General features: G+C 39.4%; 2 long non-coding RNA genes across 5 annotated transcripts in view; one reads left to right on the top strand and one right to left on the bottom strand.

The window, feature by feature from the left end:
* LOC105082574 (uncharacterized) overlaps positions 1–19,673 on the top strand; it is a 149,363-nt gene that overhangs the window by 20,540 nt on the left and 109,150 nt on the right. The window lies entirely within an intron of this gene.
* The window catches only part of LOC141578165 (uncharacterized), a 39,979-nt gene continuing 20,306 nt past the window's right edge, over positions 1–19,673 (bottom strand). The window contains exon 2 of the long non-coding RNA XR_012508196.1: positions 1–19,673. This exon is cut by the window's right edge and continues 11,919 nt beyond it. This is a non-coding gene — a long non-coding RNA (uncharacterized LOC141578165).

Raw genomic sequence — 19,673 nt, forward strand, 5'->3', positions numbered from 1 at the left:
TTTGTGAGTTACCTTAAAAGTAAGCTGGAAGATACTTAAAAAAAAAAAAAAAAAAAAAAAAAAAAAAAGGTGTTCCTGAGAAAATATGTTCTTGGGAACAAAGATAACATGCATGGTCAGGAGGAGATCAGTGGGAAAGAAAATGAACCTAATGATGACATCAGTGATTTAGGTCTGGCATCAAACTCCTGCCACCTTCCCTAAGCTCCTTGAGCTGGGTCTGGTCAGTGTCAGTCCCTTTCACACTGTACTGTAGATCATGGACACACTGGAATCCATGGAAAAGATTCATTAGGCTACTACTGAGCAGAATAGTAGGTAGGTATCATGTGTTTTCTAGGTATTTATCCAAAGTTTGGCTGTAGAAGGTGTCTTGTGCTTTCAAAAGATTTAGAGTCTCTTAAGACTCATATAAAGTAAATGTATTTTTAAAAACTTAATTGAAGCATTTTTGTCACCCTATTTACATCTGCTCAAAATAGCATCAGTTCTTCTATAAGGGCTTCAGAGGTCTTAAGGTAAAGGAACAAAGAAGTCAGTATTATCCAAGATTAAAACCAGCAACTCACTGTTTTAAAAAAAAAAATGAATATATACACATATCCCATGTAGATGTGTAGATAAGGTAGTGGGAGGGTATGTCAAAAGTGGTTACTTCTGAATAAAAACCATTGGGAGTTTTTTCTCAGTGTATTTTTAAACTTCGCCACAGTAAACCTGTATTATGTTTGCAGTAATGAAAAAAAAAGCAGTAAGGGTTTTTCTCTTTTACAATTAGACACTGGGTACAATAAAATATAGGTGAAATCTTCAAGGATGTATTTGCTTAATTTCTTCCTACAAAGTTCCAGGCACCATCCAGTCCAGTCACAAAGTACAGTTTAAAGTACAGTTTAAAGTTCACATGAGCCAGTGAGGGCCCACAAGCTGATGCAGAAGGCATACTTCTGCCTTCCATCCAGATGGAGATGGAGACTTGTGCATGCTTCTGTGCAGGACTGACAGCACGTGTGTACACGTGCAATTTGTGTCCCCTGCCAGGCCACAGAAAGGAGCAATTCACTTAAAAACACACATTTTTTTAACATTTTTTTATTGAGTTATAGTCATTTTACAATGTTGTGTCAAATTCCAGTGTGGAGCACAATTTTTCAGTTATACATGAACATACATATATTCACTGTCACATTTTTTTTTTGCTGTGAGCTACCGCAAGATCTTGTATATATTTCCCTGTGCTATACAGTATAATCTTGTTTATCTATTCTACATTTTGAAATCCCAGTCTGTCCTTTCCCACCTCCCTCCCCCTTGGCAACCACAAGTTTGTATTCTATGTCTATGAGTCTGTTTCTGTTTTGTATTTATTTTTTTTAAGATTCCACATGTGAGCAATCTCATATGGTATTTTTCTCTTTCTGACTTACTTCACTTAGAATGACATTCTCCAGGAACATCCATGTTGCTGTAAAAGGCATTATGTTGTTTTTATGGCTGAATAGTATTCCATTGTATAAATATATCACATCTTCTTTGTCCAGTCATCTGTTGATGGACATTTAGGCTGCTTCCATGTCTTGGCTATTGTAAATAGTGCTGCTGTGAACATTGGGGTGCAGGTGTCATTTTGAAGAAGGGTTCCTTCTGGATATATGCCCAGGAGCAGGATTCCTGGGTCATATGGTAAGTCTATTCCTAGTCTTTTGAGGAATCTCCATACTGTTTTCCACAGTGGCTACACCAAACTGCATTCCCACCAACAGTGTAGGAGGGTTCCCTTTTCTCCACAGCCTCTCCAACATTTGTGATTTGAAAAGCACACATTTCTTGATCTGGATTTTGTCTAAAATGTTGGGTCTGAAGAGTCTTTTATGTGGATGTTGCTTGACTCCCTTAAAGCATAAAACCCCTGCAGCAGAGGTCTATTGTAACTGTATTTGTGCCACATTAAAAATATCTATTTAAAATATTGATAAGCATTATTTAAAAATTATGGATGCAGTAAATATCTTCTTTTGCTTAGCTGTTAGCACAATTTTAGGGTATTGTGCCTCCTTTATTATGTATTATGTAGAAAATTATACTTCTGCTTTTTATATCACTCAAAAGAGTCAGTAGTATTCAGGTCCTTTGCTCAAATCACATTATTAACCTTCATTGACATATATGGTTCTTTCCTCTTTTATCTTAGGTGTATATAATTTTATCAGCTTTTCAGGAAAACCACATACCCTCAGGGTCTGAACTGGTATTTGAGGAGACAAGCTCACTTTTAGCTCATGCCTAATAACATTATATTATCGTTTAGAAAGAGATAGCAGGCTATGTCTTATAAATTTTAATACACTCTTTCTGTCATCAAATAACAACTGAATTATCCTACTGATAAACCACAGGACTTGTATGGAACAGTGGATGATGTCTAGTTACTCTATTGCCAACTAAGAGCACAGAAAAGTCATACAACGGTCAACACCTCAGGGACTTTAGAAACCTATATGCAGTTAGCGCCTCTTCACATATTGTTTAAGGAGAATTTTTTTTTTTTTCCCAGTGATGGAAGAAGGAGAACAAAAGGGAATGGAAAGGAGAATTAACTGAATATTTGTGAAATTGGGCAATGGAACCTCTCTGAGCCTCAGTTTCCTTCCTGGTAAAATAAAGAAGATAATTCCTTTTTCTCAAGGTGGTTGTGGCTATGAAATAGGATGAGTAATAAGATGAAAACAGTTTGTAAAGCATTTATGTTGTTTACTGTTATTGCACAAAGATGAGCATTGAGCACATTAGGAAAGACTTTATTAAATCTGGTGCTTTAGCACTCAGGGGAGTCATTAACTGGAGAGCTAGAAAGGGGACAGGGTGAATACTGTTGACCCTGGCATTGCAAAACCTACTCCCAGAATCTCCTGGTTTGCACCACATTCACGCCCGTTCAGGGTAAAGGGTCCATCCTGCCCCCCTGATAACAATGGAATCCCCCTCTGGCAAAGGGGTCTGATGTGGCTGATGTCATCCCCTTTGATATCAGTAAATGTGGGTGTATGAGTGGAAAGGGGGAAGTTAGCCTTCTCTTAAGGGAGTTCAAGGAAGCTTTCCCAACTGGGAATTGAGATGGGCGGCAAACTGATTTAAACAGCTAACGGGCATTAACTAAATGTAAGCCAGCCAGCTGAAACGCAGATCAACTCTTTCTATCTCTCTGTACACACCTAAGTCCTGTTAACACAGTAGACCCACACCCCAAATAAGAGCATTAAAGATAACGGACTAGATGACGCCAGTGTCCTGGGGGAGGAGGATGCCTGGTGGCTAAAGAGATCTGCTCTGTTTTCTGTAAGCAGAGATGCTACTGACATCCTCTTCTCATTTTGCAGCAGTAGAGACAAACAAAGGGGATTTTCCTGAGCAGCTTGAGTGACAAAGAAATGAGACAAAGTATTAAGAAACGATGGGCATTCATCAAAAAGCAACAAATACGATTTATCAGCCTGAAGGGACTGCCTTCAGAGGGAAGATGAAAGAGACAGGTCTCCCAGCATGACCGCTGGCTCTAACTAACAGGGACTGGCTCCTTGGCCACAAGTACTTGAAGGGTGTGAATACCAAGGACGGAGAGAAATTATTTAGTGTGGTCCAAGGGGACGGCAGGAAGAGTGATGGAAATGAAAGTCAAGACAAAGATGATTTAGGCATCTGAGTAAGTCTCATGCCCTAATGGAGAGATCTGTTATAGGCTGTGCTGCCCCGTTCCCCCCGGGAGGAATGGAAGCCCCATCACTGTGCCATTTACAATTGGAAAAGGCACTAAAAAGTGGATCAGCATATTGGAGAGGGAAGAAACCACCACATGCCCTTAGAGAATCCGTGGGATGACTTAATAGGTCTTTTCCATCTCAAATTACTGCAACGTGGCTTGTGTGCATGGGGACCTGAGTTGCTGGAATAATTTTCCATCTTCTGGGCTTCTTTTCTGCTACTACAGAGCCTCAGTGAAGAAACAACAATAGGTAATGGAGAGCAGTCTCTGCATTATAAATAGAAACCTAGGTGTTCCTGCTGCTTGAGTGTGAAGGCAGAACTGAATAGGCTGGTTTCACATTGTGATGTCAATGTAAATAAATACGTCCAGACCCCAAAACAACATACACATACTGACTGAGCCCCAAGACAAAGGAAAGGAGCTTTGCCACATTTGGATGGTGGCTGCCTAAATGAAAGTTCAAGTAGTTTATTCTCTAATCTAGGGAAATAAATGTCCTAATACTTTTTTAAAAATTATCTGGCTGGAAATATTAAGGGACATTTATTGTGTAGGAAGTTTAGGACCCACATTTTGAATGTGTTTCTGTCTTTGTGTCCACAGCTGCAGTTGTATTAGCAACTGACACATTCTGAAACTCTTGGTGGCCCAGAAGGGTACACGTGGGCGAAGGTGGTACTAACCTGGGTGACAAGTGAAGTGCAAGGGATGGGCACAAGGTGGTCAGATGGAAACTGGGGCAGGCGTGATTGCTAGAAGGAGCACAGCTGTGACCATCACAGCCCATCCCATCCCGAGGATGACACAGATGCAGGGAGACAAAATTGGTCACAGGGTGACAGCAGGGAGAGGCAGTGAGAAAGAAAGCAAAAAAAAAAAAAAAAAAAAAAAAAAAATCTAGGAGGGGAGAACCCACAGATGTAAGTTCTTTGCAGGTGGAGGATATCACGGTTCCTGATAAAAAGTACTGTATGTGGTTGGGCGTAAGTTAAACTTGGCGTTCTGGAACAGTGAAGTTTGCTACAAACAAATTCAGGGTTTGACTTACACCCGACAGATATAGGTCAACCCTCATCCTGCTGCTCTGAGCAGCTGTAGCCAATGGGAGACAGAGCTGCCCAGCACGCCAGTTTTAAGCTGCTGCTAATAGATGGAAATCAACCTAACCCCATTTCCTGCCTTTCTGCTGTCCTCACTTGTCTATTCAGGGCTGAGCTGCTGGCTTGTAACTGCTGGGAGACCAATGGGTAGAATCTGATGCTGGCATGTTCCTTTCTTATGTACGTGAAAGATTGGTTTTTAAGCCTTTAAAAGGATTGTGTGAAAATACAGTATCCCCTCATTAGCCTAAGGGCTATCCTAATTTCGTAGATTTTACTGATCTTTCACTTAAAGAAACCTTAGAGGTGCTTAGACAGAGGGAAATCCATGACAGAGGCCTCTTTCGGAAAGGCTATAGCATAGGTTAAATGACTTGCCCAAGCTCAGAGAAAGAGAATGAAGGGAGTAGTCTGAGAAAAAAAAAAAAATTGGGGGAAATGATCAAATTAAACCTAGAGAAAGAACACCATCACTGATCCTCACAGTGGGCTAAGTATCCATTGGGAATCCCAGTTCAGTAATACACATTCCTTTATCCCAGGTGTTCAGGCTCTTAACTAAAAGTGAGTTCAGGTATTTTCCTATGCTCATGTTTTTCAGAATGTCCAACCTGTTCTCCTCAGTGCAAGTGACAGTAGATCAAGCTAAGTCTGGTCATGTGGCCTTAAGTGTTTACTCACTGAGGCGACTGGCAAATGCCTATGGAGTTGAATTAGAGGTTGAGTTAGAAAAACAAGCTTTATGCTAAATGTTCTGTTGTAACTACAAATCTTTCTGCAAGATTTTATGCCTCGTTTCTTTTTTCCCCTGGATTCCCGACCAATCAGGCTACTCTAGAACTTTGGAAGCAGAGAATTCCGTAACTCAGAATCTTGGATGCAGATAGATTGCTATTTTCTTTTCATCACCTTTAAGAGAACAATGAAACCCTGAAACAACTTTTCCCACTGCTTAAGCTTCTAGAGGATATTCCTGACTGAAAGTTGTCCAAGTTCTGAAATAACCGGTTACTTCATGTTCTTTGTGTTTAAGTAAACAAAATTGGGCTCATTAAAGAATATTTGGAAAATATTTAAAAGAAAATAAAAATCACCCATAAACTTCCATAAACTTACCAGCCAGTGACAACCACAAGAACATTTTTGTGTGTTTCCTTCCTATTTCTGTACACATATATGCTTTCCAAAATTTGTCATAAATGTTTGTGAGATTTTTCATACATTTGCCAAATTGCCCTTCAGAAAGGTTAAATCAATTTATTATCCATTTTCAATGAATAACAATTTTTTAAAGAGCAAACAGACTTTAAATTTGCAAGTTGAACAATGTTGCGTCACTGCTGTCTTTGTTTTCTTGTATCTTCCTCGCTCCTGAGGTTGACCATTTCCCTGCTATGGTTGTGGTCAGTATTAGCAGACATTTTATTTGACTTCTCAACAGCCATGTGGTTTCTGGATTGACTCCAGTGCCAGGAATGAGTCCTGATTAACACAAACTAAACATGGTAATCCAGTCTCTCTTGCTAGTGAATGGTTCAAAATCAGAACACAGCATTCTTCTGACAGCAGATTTGATCCAGGTTGGTCCTAAATTCATGCTATGAAGCTAAAGAGGACTTTTATTGCCAGCAAAGAGATTCTGTTTCTCTTCTGATAAATGCAAGCAAGAAAGCACATTGCTGGCAGTGATTGTTGGGTACCATCTAATGATCCTGAGAGAAGCCATCTTTTCCTTTTGGTTACAGAAGATAGTACACTTTCTGATTATTTAGGTCAGTTTTATTTGGAGTTTCGATTTTTACAGTGAATAGTTGTCATAATCCTTTCTGTCCTATGGGTTTTTTTTGTTTGTTGGTTGGTTTTTGTCAGTTCCTGTTGGCTATTATTAGTATTTGTATTGTTGCTGTGGCAAAAACTCTACTGAGGATATAATCTTTCTGTTTCTATATTACAAATATATTTCCAAGTTTATCACTTATTTACTCTTTACTCTTATTTAATATAGAGAAGGTTATCATTTAAATCTATTAAATCCATTAGTGTTCTTATTTGTGATATATTCCATTGCTTTTACTTTTATACATTCATTAAGGAGAGAGAGAGAGAGAGAGAGAGTGTGTGTGTGTGTGTGTGTGTGTGTGTGTGTGTGTGTGTGTGTCCTGCAAGGTACCAAGCATTATGAGAGGCAATAAGGCTATATAATTGAGCCAAGAAAGTCCCTGTCCTCATGGAGTTCATATCCTGGTGGGGGATTGAGGTTATGTTAGACATTAATTGAAAAGCACACGAATTCATGAAAGCTACTAATGGCTAGATCCTACAAAGGGGAGGACACAATATGTGAGAGCTGTAATAGATCTAGTTAGGTAAGTTAGGGGGAAGCTTCCCTGGGGAAGTGCTGATTGAGCTATGAATGATAAAGAGGAGTTAGGTAGTTGGGTAAGAGCATTATGGGCAGTGGAAACAGAAGGTAAAAAGGTTCTGCTTAGGGATAAGCACAGGAAATGGGAAGGACTGAAAGAATGTAAATCTAGCCCATATCCCAACAGGGGCCTGATATAAGGTGAAGGTGGAAAGGTTGAAGGGTGGGGAGTGAGCCATGCTGACCAGGCAGGGCCAATAAGATCATGTTAAGGAGTGGTGTCTCCTAAGACCTATAGGAAATCGTTGATGGTATCATCTTTGACAACCACATTACCTTTACCTCCAACATCCAATGGAATACAAAGTCCCATCAAGTTTGCTTTCTAAATAGCTCTTAAGTCTGTCCACTCCATTCCATCCACTTCTGTTCCTCATTACCAACAAACACTTCCTTAGCCCATTCTATCATCACTTCTGCCTGGACTAGTGGGAGAGACTTCTCAGTGATCCTTTTGCTCCTACTCTTGCCCCACTCCAATCCATCCCTACATGGTTGTGAGAGTACAGACCTGACCTTGATACTAACTGATGACATAGAAAACACTGAAAGAGGACCAGTTTTTCATTAGTTTTGTTCTTAAGAGGGTGTGAGCAGTTTGAGTTTACCTTTGGACATGTTGAGTTTAAAATACCCTTGGAATGTCCTAGAGACAAATCCCAGTACAAGGTGAATATTAGGTAGATACCTTCTGCCTCTCCATCTAGAGCCCCTCTCCACCCATCTCTATCTATTGCTCCATATCCAGAGACCGTGACCTGTATGGAATGCATCAAGATTCCATGTATCCCTAGCCCCCATGACCTCTGGCTTCTAGTTGTGTTCAGCCAATGGGAGGTACAGGCAGAAGACTGAAGGAAGAAGACTACAGGCTGAGTATTTACTCACTAAGATCTACATCCTGCATTCTCTCTTTCCCTTCCCCACATCCTCCTCTTTCCACCCTGCCCCCTTCAAATCTTCTCCTGTGCCTCCTGCTTCTCCGGCCCTTCTTCCTCCCACCTCTTCCTGTTTTTCTCTCTCTAATCCAGTCATCCTTTCCACCTCCTTGCTTCTTTAAGCCTAGGCAGTAAAAGCTCCCTGAGATTCTGTACCACTATCCCCTGTTGTTATTCCCCAGACCCTTTGCAAATAATCTCTTATCTACGATCTTAATTATGGCACATGTTGAGTGTACCACTTGTTTCTTTCAGGGATCCTGACTTATACAGATAAGTAAGAATGGCTGAGCTAGAGTTAAATTTGAGTCACTTGAGTAGAGGGGGTAATTGGAGCTGAGGGTATACATGTGAATTCCTTGGGAGACATTGTAGAGAAGGATTGGGCCCTGAGGAACTTGAATGTATAATGGCTTCCAGAGGAGGATAATCATGCAAAGGAATTAGAGAAGTAGCCAAAATGAAGTGAAAAACCAGGACAGAGTGTGTCACAGAAGTCAAAGGAAACAAAGGGAAGAAGAGGGTTAGTAGTCAAGACAATCAGTTGGTCCTGCAAAGTCACTGGATTTAGTGACTTACAGCATTGTGAATCTGTTACTTTTCTGTGTTCCCTCTGAATAATGATTTAAATTTTTATGTTAATTTATCTATAATTTATGTTAGATAAATACAGTCAAGTCTGTTTTAGAAGACATTTTAAGGTGAAAAATTACCTACCCTTCTTTAGCCATTATTTCAACATTATTTACTAAAGACTTCATCACTTTCTCTATTACCATTATTTCCTTCATCAGACACTATTTCCAAAAGTACAGAGAGATGTTTGAGCACTTTCTACATGTTTAAGAGCTTTCTATTTGACTGTTTCATCGTGGTTCAATGGTTGTCGCTTAATCATTCACTTTAAAATATGTCCATTAGAACAAGTCTAACCTCTTGATTTTTAATTTTCAGAATTCTATTATCAATAGTCCTATTTATTCCTTCAGATAAACTTTAGAACCATTTTGTGAATTATAAAAAACTTCAGAATTTTTTTTTTAATCCTGTAAATTAAATTGGGTAGAAGTTAAATTTTTATATTTTAGCCAGAAACTTGATTGATAGATCCATTTATCTTCAAATTTCATTTTTTTAACTCTTAAGAAAAGCGTAGTCGTTTTTTTTTCACATAATATGCATATTTTGTGAAAGTCATTTTCAGATATTTTATATTTATATTCTTTCTGTTGTTTCTTAGATATTCTTTGTTACTCTTTCCCTGACCTTTTTTTTTTTTTTTTTTTGGTATAAGAGTAATATATGTTTCTAGTTGAAAAAAATGAGAGGAAATCAAGAAGAAAATATTTGTAATTCTAATAGCTAACACCCAGATTCCAACACGGTTAACTTTTTGATGTGCTGACTAAACACTTTTTATATTCTAACATATATGTATTTTTATGTTTCTTATGCCAACTAGATATCATATTGTTCTGTAACTTCTTTCACCTACTATACAAGGAACATCTTCTCATATCAGTATATGCTCTTCTAATTCATCATCCTTCATTGATGGATGCTGTTCTGTTATATAGATGTACCTTAATTTATTTAACCATACCATTATTAAGGACCATTGCTGTTTCCAACTTTCCAGCATGAAATCATGCTGTGATAAACCACATTTTACCTCCTTGATTCCAAAGAGCCTTGACATTTTATTAAGATTTGAATATACACAAAAGAATATTTATAAAATAAGTGTTTAAGGATTAAAAAATAACAATACAATGATCACTTATGTATCTACTGTCCCATTTAAGACAGAACATTTAAGCCTCTGGGTATCCCTCTCCAATCCCATCTTTCCTTTCTAATCATTCTCTTTATTATATTTATATATATAGTATGTAATTTTGCATGTTTTTGAACTTCATATAATTGGAATTTTATCATAAAAGGATCTTTCTGTGACTTACTTTTTTCACTCAATAACATGTTCCTGAGGTTTGTCCATGTCCTTGCAAATAAGTACAGTTTATTTCATTGCTGTACAGTATTCAATTGTATAAATATACTATAGTTTTTAGTCCATTCTACTGTTGGTAAATATTTTGGTTATTTCCAGTTTTTGCTGTTAAAAATATGCTGCTGTGAGCATCCTTGTACCTACCTCCTACTACATGTGTACAGGAGTTTCTCTAGGTCAAACATCAGAGAGCAGAATTGCTGGGTCAACAGGCATCTATACCTTCAACCTAATAGATAATGCCAAATTATCTTCCAAAATGGCTGAAATAAATTTACTCTCCCACCAAGTAGTGTGTAAGAATTCAGTGGCTCCACATATCTAATTCTCAGTATTTCACATTTAAAAATTTTTGTCAAGCTGATGAGATTGAAATAATATGCCACTGTGGTTTTAATTTGCATTTCCCTGATTACAAATGAAGTTGAGCATACTTTCATATGTTAATTTACCATTGGTGTTCTCTCTTCGGTGATGTTCCCCTTCAAATCTCTTTCTCATTTAAAATAAATTAGGTTGTGTTTTTCATATTAGCCTATAGCTTTTACATAGTCTGGATACTAACTCTTCGACACATAGATACAGAAAATACCGTCTCCCGGTGTATGATTCATCTTTTCACTCTTGTTATGGTATCTCTTGATGAACAGAAATCCTTAATTTTAATGTTGTTGACTTTAATAACAATTTCCGTTACTGTCTGTGCTTTTCTGTGTAGCTTCAGAGATTCTTCCCTTTCTTTAATTGAAAAGGGTACTTTTTTATATTACTTCTAAAAAATTTTTTTAAACTGTACCTAATTTTGAGTCTTTCATCCATTTAGAATTGATTTTTTTTGGTATGTAGTGTGAGTTAAGGGCTCAGATTCATTTTTTTTTCTATATGAATAACCAGTTGTCTAAGCATCACTTACTTAAAGCTCATATTTTCTCAAATGATTTTCAGTATCAGCTCTGATACACTTGAGAATCAGCTTGCCAAGTTCCACTATCCATTCCTTGATGCCCACCAGTCAAAATAAAGACCTTGTTAGGATTTTAAATGTAATAAAATAAATCTTTGGATCAATTGGAAAAACAGTGACAACTTTATAATATTGAGTTTTCCTATCCATGAACATAGTACCTCTTTCCATTCATTTAAGTTGCCTTTAATTTCTCTCAATAGTTTTGTTTCCTGTATACAGGTTGTACTCAGATTTTGTTAAATCTATTTCTAGGTAATTAATATTTTTGTTAGTATTATAAATGGCAACTATCTTTTTATTACATGTTCTAATTGTTTGTTGCTGGTTTATAGAAATGCATTTTTAAAATCAGTTTTACTAAAAAATCTTAATTCTAATTTATTTATAGATTCTTTGCATTTTCTACGTAAAAATCCTATGTCCTACAAAAGATTCCCTCGTTTCTACCTCTCAGTCATTATAAGTTGCATATAAATTTTGTACCATCTAATATTTCCAATACCTGACTAATTTTTTTTTTTTGACGATGGTGAGTTACTTATTTTGGGGGGGTCTCATTCATGGTGCTTTTCTTTTAATTGTGGATTCATATTTCTGTGGGAATTATTTGGAGCCTTGATTGAAGGAAGTTCATTTTAAAAAGATTTGCATGTGTTTCTGCAAGATGCCCATGGATACTACTGAAGGAGGGTCACTTTAAGTCCTCAGCTTGAAGTTTTTCAAGACCACCCAGGTAGTGCAACTCAGGCTGCAAAACTGACATGTGAGGAGAGGACTGGCTTGTACTTAGAAACTTTCAGGAAAGATTTTTCTTCCCCTTTGCCAGTGCCAATATCGTAATCACTCCCTTACACAACCCTCCATGTCCTTGCTTCTTTCTCCTTCTGACATCTGATCTGGCAACAATTATTGATTAAACCACCTCTATCTGCCTACTCTGTATCTAGTTTTGGAGGAAAACAAGCAACTATGCTGACTGGTTTCCTTCTAAATGTATGTGGCTTCAGGATGCTCAGCAATCCTACTCTATTCCTCCAGTCAGTTCTCTGTACCACCTTTCAAAGCAGCTTCTCTCTGCAAACCTTCAGCCTTCCCTGACTCCACCCCCTTTCTAGGTTGATGGTTTCCTGTGTTCCATGGAGACAATGGAAACTAACACTAGAGCACTTTCCTCATCCCTCCACCACCAAACCCACCAAACTCCCTGCATTTGTAGTAGAGTCTCCCCTTTCCGTTTTGAGACTTCAGATGAACTATCCATGTCCATATCTAAGGCCACCCTATCCACTTATGTACAGGATCCTGCCCCCTTTCTCCTCTCCACCCATCACTATCAATGATTTCTCTGTCATTCTGCCTCTTCTTCTGCTCTAAGGATGAATGCATTCTGTCAGATTTTTTTTTCCCCTTAAAGTGAAATAAGAGACAACTCCTTCTGGGAAGATGAAGTTGATATACTTTCCCAGCTAAGTAAAACTAAAACCCTTGGGCATGATATACTAAAGAAATATAAGAAGGCTGAAAGGTGGAGAAAGGAAGGCAGATCAGCTGGGGACTTTGGGACCTGAGGAATAGCATGTGGTTAGTTCTATGTTGTTTGTTTGCCTCATGTATCCCAGACTTGGAGCTGAAGATACTGGCAACCTGCAAACACCAACAGGCATAGACAGACCAAAACCAAACCAAACCAAAACAAACAAACAAACAAACAAACAAAAAAAACCCAGAACAAACAACAACAAAAAAAACTCCAACCAAAGCCTGCTCTGTTTAGGCAAAGAACCGGGAAAGGGCCAGCCTAGCAAAATAGAAAACTTTTAGAATTACCTAAACAGCTCTACTCCAGCCAAAAGCCACAGAAAAAACTGTAGCCCCACTCCCACCCATGCCAGCAGAGTCCTAGTGGGAAACCTCAACTTCAGCCCTCCTCTCCGCTAGGCTGTACCAAGGTGCCCCAACATGTTTGCCAAAGTGGAGTCAGAGGAGGATATATAGGGAGCCGGAATTTTCATCCCCTCCAGGCAGTAATGACACACACTCTCCTCCCTCCCAGGACCAATGGAGACCACTCGGGGAGGCTGGGCTTCCACCCCTGCCTAGCAGTAGCAAGTTCCGCCACCCCCTTCCTGGGTGGGGTGCTGTCAGAGAAGGCCTAGAAGCTGTCAGGGCTTCTACCACCACCCAGCAGTAATGAGGCCATGTCGGGGGCAGTGATGAGGCACTTCTGCCCCTCCCAGCCAGGAAGGTATCCATGAGCTCGCCCTCCCACTCCTGCCCAGCAGCTGGGAGGAGCTTGGGGCTATAAGAGAGTGTGTACTTTGCCGTCTAGGTCCCTGTGTAACCCCAGTGCCTGGAATGCTAGGGGTTAGTTGCATGATCTTGCTCAAATCACTCATCCCTCCTGTGTCTCAATTGCTTTGTAAAATGAGAATGAAAATAATAGTATCAACCTCCAGATTGTTAGGATTCAGTGAGTTGATACACGTAAAGCTTTTAGAATGGAACCCAACACATGAAGTATCAGCTGTGGCTGCAGCTGCTGATGCCGTCATTTTTCATTCCTTACTGATTTGCATGCCTCTTAAATATAGCTTTAGCTGTATCCCATGAGTTTTGATTGGTAGTGTTTTCATTATTTTTATTTTCTAAATATTCAGTAATTGCAATCACATTTCCCCTTTTATGCCCAAGAGATATATATAAGAGTACTTTGAATTTCTAAGTAGATGGGAAGTTTTTGTTTAAATGTTTGTTCCTAATTTATAGTTTTATTGGTCTGTGGTCAGAAGCACTTTGTGCTTTAGGAGATTTATTGATGTTTTCTTTATAAGTCTAGTACATGATCTATTAAAAAATAATTTCTTCAATTAGAATAATTTCTCCCCTTTTCCTCATTGTGAAGGCTTTTATGGTAGGGGTACATCCTATAAACATACTTCCCAACACACCAAACTAGACAGTTAAATGAAATAAAAGCTTCAATCATGTTGAGTTAAAATGCTTTATTCCCATTCAATTTGCAGTAAGCACAGATTGCGAAGTTCCCCAGAGGGAGAGAAATGGGAGCGGGCATACTCAGCCTTCAGGTGTGATTTGTTAGTTGTTCCTCTGCTGCTGCTTTTCTCTCTGTAATTATCTTCTTGTAAAGAATGCCTTTAATTCTAATTGTAGCAGATTGTAATTTCCAAAAGTGGCCAAAGCAATATTTCTGGCTCCACATGCTGTTCCAGGACCTTGCCACTTCCCATCAAGAGATACAGTCTACTCCCTCCCCCTTGAACTGGCATGGAACTTTATGATTGCCTCAACCAAAAAGAATGGGATGGAAGTCATGTTGCATGACTTCCCAGGTGGGTCATAAACTACAATATAGCCTCTGTCTGGCTCTCTCTCTTCTGATGCCCACCCCTGGAAACCAGTCACCATGTTGTGAGGAAGCTCAGGCAACATGGAGAGGCTACTGGTAGGTGTTGTGGTCCACAGACCCAGCTGAGGTCCCAATGATAGCCACCATCAATCAGCAGATGTGTGAGTGAGTCTTCAGATGATCTCAGCCCCAAGTGATCCCCACAGTGCGCTGTCTGAATCATGACCCAGAGACTCAATAAGCATTATAAATCATTGTTTTACATCATTGAGTTATAGGGTCATTTGTTACTCAGCTTTAGTCACCAGATATTTAAGGATGAAGTGACCCCAGCTAATCAGAAAATTCCATATAGAAGAGGGTATGATAATGAGAAAAACATTAGGTTGGGACCTGGGAGACCTCGGTTATACACTGGATTAACTCATAATTGACCTTGGGCCCTTGAACATATCATATAATCTTTCTGAGCCTTAATATTTGGACCTTATAGGCCCTGCCAAGTTCTACCATTAACTAAGGTCTTGATAGAGAAAACTTAGTATTATAAAAGGTTTCGTATTGGAAATATTCTATCTTTTGAGATATTGTATATCTATATTTGATCAATGACAGTCTTGATCTTGCAGTTAACTCTCAGGATGATCATTCCCCTCATTTCCAAACTACTGGAAATAATTCTCCAAAGTATTGACAGTAGAGAATAGGATAATTTTTAATCAACCTGGTTTTAGCAGAAAATAAATCAGAAAGCTGGCGAGGCACTTGCTGCAGAACAGAGGGCTCTCCGGTCTCAGTTCACAGTAATACATTAACCACTGCTTTGATCCCCGACTTTTATATTGTTCAGTGATCTCTGCCTGTTATTTTGGGTGTTCTTTGTTAGTTACTAGGTGACATGCTGCCAGAATATGCTTCCCGAGATTTTACTGTCTGTCTAGATCCAGCAGTTTGAGAACATTACATATGCCTTGTAAAGCTAAATCTGCTATAGGATATGTAAGGCTGGTTTCTCTTCCATTGTAATTCTCTGGAAGTTGTATTGTTAAATGGAGTCATCTCTTATTCCACATACTACATTCCAGAAGAAGCTAAAGCAAGTGTTTAATGCATGCTTTCCAATACACAATACTCCACAGTCCCTAGAGTATGATAACTTGAGACTGCTGCCCCTAGTCAATATTCAGGGGACCCAGCGATGCTGGCAACTTGTCAGTGAGTCAGGGAGCACCAGCCGGGGTCCCATACCATGCACAGAGAAACACTCTTAACTTCCTCCCTTTTCTGGATTCACCCGAATCACTGACTATTCCCTTTGTATCCCAGTGTTCCCACACACAGAACGAAGTTGGAGGTTACCCTCTGATATGAAGTGTATGCTCCCTGAGAAGCAGTTGTGTCCTATATCTGTTTATGACAGTTGTATTTTGTTATTTTAATGATGTGATTTCATTAACTATTATGTAAATAGATGAAATACGAAGACAAAGAAAAGAGCTGTTTCTATGACAAACCAGTCAAAAGCTTCATCAAGTGTGAGTGATATGGCTGCAAAAGATTGTGGGAAGAACTTGAGAATGACTCTGCACTCAGATCGCTTCCCATTTCTCCCTAAGTTTTTACTCTCCTTTAAAGACACCCATACTTTAAATCTCGGTGAATAGGTTGTGGGTGTGTTTTATTCAAGAGTGATGCCCTATGCTCAAAGGTCTTGCCTCTATGTTAAAAGATTGGTCAACTGGTAGATATTTATTTGTTTTCCATTAAACATGTTTGTGGAAAATTTCGCTTTCTGATTTGTTGCTTTAACCTACTTTTTAGCAGACCAACACGTGGTCCTGCTCCTGAGGGATAAGTTGGCTAGAACTGGACATAAATTCAGCTCATCTCTCCTCTCTGTTTCACTACAACAAATAAAGAACCGTGGAGACTGCCCTTTCCTGCTGCCAAACTACAAACTGCCACTTTGTGACTTTGTTTTCACATCAGGGATACTCTTCAGCTTTAGCCAGATCCCCTGGCCCATTTCCGCCTCATTTCCCAGGTTAATTCTAGAGGAATGTGATCTATTCCAGCCTCCACAGACCTCACAGGGATGGGTGTAAATTCATTAACCCAGGGAATCCTCTGCTATCTCCCCACATCTAGAAAAGTTCCCACACCTGACCCCTTGCTCCAGGCGATTCCCTGGTACAGCACCTGATTCCTTCCCTTCCTCACTTCAACCAGTGTTTATTGGACACCCATCACGTGGCAAGCTCAGACCCACATGCGAGGTGTGTAGTAGTGAATAAAGTGTGTTTCTTTTATACTGTGGGAGCAGAAGCGCAATAGCTAAGTCTTCTTGTCTTTTATTTTTAGTTGATAAATTCTCAAGGGAGAATTTCCATAGCACTTTTGACTACGGGAATTATTCGTTTCTGTAGTTATATATGCATTTATATATATTACGTATTTATTTGTGTTTCTGTGGAAATTAAATGGGCTAAGGCATGTAATACTTTAGTGTAAGCCAGAGTCTAACGAACTTTTTCTATAAGGAGATCAGAGAGTAGATATTATTGGTTTTGTCACAAAGTCTCTGTTATAACTACTAAACTAAGCAAGCTGTTGCAGCATAAACAGTCATAGATGATACACAAGTGGATGGGAGTGGCTGTGGGCCAATACAATTTTATTTACAAAAACAGGAGTCCTAGTTTGTTGACCCCTGGAATCTATCAAAACACCTTACAGCTTCCCCTACTAGCACTTAACCTTGCTCAAGCCTCTTTCCTTAAACAATAACAACAACAACAAAACAGCCCCACATCAGTGCAAAAAATTGTCTGGTCCTCACCATCTCCACGTCTCCACCTCCCATTTACCATCAGTGCCAACAGTCCGACCTCTGTGCTCACCACCCACTGAAATTGCCCTTATCAAGGTCACCAACAATCTTCATGTTGCTAAATCCTTTAGAGATGCCAGTCCTTTTTTTCTTACTCAATCACTCCACAGTTTACAACACAGCCAGCCACTCCTCCTTGTGGAAACTCTCTCCACTCCTAGCTTCTGAAACCTCACAGGATTGGTTTTCCTTGTATGGCAAGAGCCACTCCTCTGTCACCAGAGCTCCCCTCCTCTTGACAAACTGAATGGCAGAGTTGCTCACAGATCCATCCTGGGTTGTATTGCTTCTCTCCTTTGGGGAACCTCATCCACTCTTCAGCTTGAAATGACACCTTGATGCTGAAAACTCCCACAGTTATTTCTTCAGCCCAGATCTTTCCCCATTCTTGCTTCACATATCCGGTTGCCCACTTGACATTTCAAGTCTCCCAGGTGTCTTAAATGTAAAGTGCTGAATAAACATGATTGAATAAATAAATGAGCTTACCTGGTTGCCGAAGCAGAAACCAGAACCCAATCACTAACTCCTCCCTTTTCCTCACCTCACGCATTACCCAAATGTAAGCCTTCTCTCTCCTATCCATCTCCTGAATCTTTCCCTTGCTCTCTATACCTAATTCCCAGACTGGTTTAGCTGTGTCTGTTGCTAAAATATTGAAATACTTCCACACTAGTTGCAAAGAGCTGCTGGTCTAAGCCCCAGCTGTGCTGGCCTCACCTCTGGGGTCCAACTGCCTACCCAGCCTGGCCCAGTAGAGAGAGATCTGCAGACCCTGCTCAGTGCTGAAACTGCCAGTCATACTGATGAGTTGATGCTCATGCCAAACTGACTGTTAAATATTTTAACATTACCCCTGCCTAATACTGAAACATTCTGGCACTAGGAAATTCTCTTCACCCAGATCACTGGAAACGTCGCCTGGCTGATCTCCCCACCTCCACTTTCTGCCTTGTTCATCTCCAGATTCCATGTAGCAGCCAGGATGATTTGTCTAAAATACAAGTTGACTGCATCTCTCCCCTGCTTAAAACCTTGAAACATGGATAACTGTCAAGATAAAATCCCAACTCCCAAATAAGATTTACCAGGCCCTTAATAATCTGACCCCTTTTTTCATCCTTCAAATGTTACCTCATTAGAGATGTCTCCCCTGGTGCCATCTAAAATAGGTTCCTCCTTTTACTCTCTCCTTGCACACGTTTGTTTTCTTCATTGTATTGATCACAATTTGATATTATGTTGATTTTTTAAAAATCTGTTTCTCTTCCTAAACTATAAGCTCCCTGAGGGCAGGTGCCATGTCTGTCTTGTGCACTGATAGGTACCTTGTCCCTGAATATTCATTAAGTTGATAAACCTGGTCTCCTGAATCCTTTCTAGCTTCATCTTTTGTCACTTTCTCCCTTGGAATCTATGGTTTAGCTGCATGCAATCAACAAATAGTCAATAATCATTTGAACTATTCTCGGTTCCTTAAATATTCCATGTCAACTACTCCCCTTTGCCTGGAGTATTTTGCACTCTTATGTCTTTTCACCTGAGCTCCTGCCTGCCTTGCAGGTATTAACACTGTCATCATACCCTCCAGAACATTTTGCCTTAATTTCTCCAGGACAGAACTCTCAATATTATAATTTAAATGTCTGTTTTCTATTCTGCTTTTCTCACTAGGTGGTAAGCTTGTTGAAGGCGAGGACTGTGTGTGTCATTTTTCATAGTTGCATCTCAAGTACCTTGCTCAGTGCCTAACTAATACTTAGCAGACTAGTTCAGCCCTAGAGCAGACACCCAGCATCCTGAGAGGGAATCAGTGAGTTTGTATCAATTTGGGTGGTGATATACTATTTGTAAGTGAGATATCTCCCCCAAAAGGTAAGGGTTTTTGTTTCTTTGTTTCTCCCTAAGAATAAATTTTCCCTTAGCATGTATTTCTGTGAAGCAGTGACTTCACCTGCAACTCACTGTTTGGCTTTATGGGCAGAAAGTGGTTCTTGTGGGAAGTATAAAATATAGGTTACTAAAAAGATCTTTGGTGGGACTGGGTTTTGTAATGTCTTAGAGGACATAAGAAGATAGCAGTTTCCCTTTCTTGAAATAATTTTTTAAATATATTCATCCTGAATTCATGTAATTCAGCTTAAAAAAAGAATCTCTTTCCTCTGCTTGTTAATGGCGGTTTTATGGTTTTATTCTGCCGGGCAAATAAATATGT

Source organism: Camelus bactrianus, chromosome 7, assembly GCF_048773025.1.
Source record: "Camelus bactrianus isolate YW-2024 breed Bactrian camel chromosome 7, ASM4877302v1, whole genome shotgun sequence".
In the NCBI taxonomy this organism is placed as follows: Eukaryota; Metazoa; Chordata; class Mammalia; order Artiodactyla; family Camelidae; genus Camelus; species Camelus bactrianus.